Raw genomic sequence first — 1,312 nt, forward strand, 5'->3', positions numbered from 1 at the left:
AGGCAGTCCGCACCAGTTTGCCGGAGGACAGAGCGTGTGGTCCAGCCGGTGAGCACGGTAGGAGCCTCGTTGGCAGCCACCTCGGAGACTCGCCGCCGCAGTCCGTACTTCAACACCAACGTCCGGCACCATGGTTGCTCACTTTCAAGGTGAAATTCTGCATATATATTTTAATGATCCATATTTAATCCTTTTGCATAGTTATGCATGGCGGTTGACGATGGCAAGTTCACCGGTGCAGGAAGCGCGAGGTATGTGGCGCGGACAGCTTGTCCTGGCTGATTTAAGTGAGGGTTCTTTGTGAGAGTACTGTGAAATTGTGAGAAGATGAAGCATTTCTTTTATAACGAATATGCTCTTGATAAATGGTTTAGTGTGCGGAAAAGCTACATTAAGTGGGACAGTGCCAATTAGATTAGTTTGAGGAAATTCATTTGCATTGTTTCCGTCAGGCAAAATATATACATGAAAAAATAGAATAAGAAGAGGAAGCCACGAAATATTAGTCGTGTTGGGTGTAAAGCCAAAATAGTCGTCATTGCACTAGACATGGAATCAGATCAGTGGTATGTGAAGGATTTCATTGATAGACACAGCTATCCTTTGGCCCAGAGAGATATTGAAATGGAAATTTTTAAAATATAGAAGTATCATATCATGGATATTTTTGGGAATATAGTGATATAGTTGGATGTATATCAGGGGGGCATATATAATTTCTGCTATCACTACAAGCAGGAAATGATTTTTGCTGGTGATGCCCAAACGATGATCCGTCACCGAAGGAGCGTCAGGAGAGAGATCTTGAATTTTTATTCAAGTATTTGATTGATGGGGAGGACCATCTTAAGGGATTGTTCTGGTCTGATAGTCAATCCCGCCTTGGCTATGAAGCTTTTGGTGGTGTTGTCTTTGATAGAACTTACTAAACGAATCAATATAATTTGCCCTTTGTGCCTTTTTTTAGGGTGAATCACCATTGAAGGACTATCATTTTTTGGCTTTGGAATTATTTCCCATGAAACGAGCTAGTAAGGCATATGCATGGAGACCTTGCAGTGCATAGAGCAATTATGGTGGTTTGGCCCAATTCTAACCGTAGGCTATGCTTATGGCATATTGAGCAAAACATAGCATGTAATGTGCAAATATGACGACAACATGAGTTGCAAAAACATACAAGAAGGCTAGATCTACAACATCACAATACCACATAGTACTTGGTACAGATCAGCACACAACGAATCAATACAGTACGATATGCAAGTGAATTAGCAGATTAAGCACGAATCTATTACCACAAAAGAACCTA

The sequence above is a fragment of the Sorghum bicolor genome, chromosome 9 (genome assembly GCF_000003195.3).
Source record: "Sorghum bicolor cultivar BTx623 chromosome 9, Sorghum_bicolor_NCBIv3, whole genome shotgun sequence".
Taxonomy (NCBI): domain Eukaryota; kingdom Viridiplantae; phylum Streptophyta; class Magnoliopsida; order Poales; family Poaceae; genus Sorghum; species Sorghum bicolor.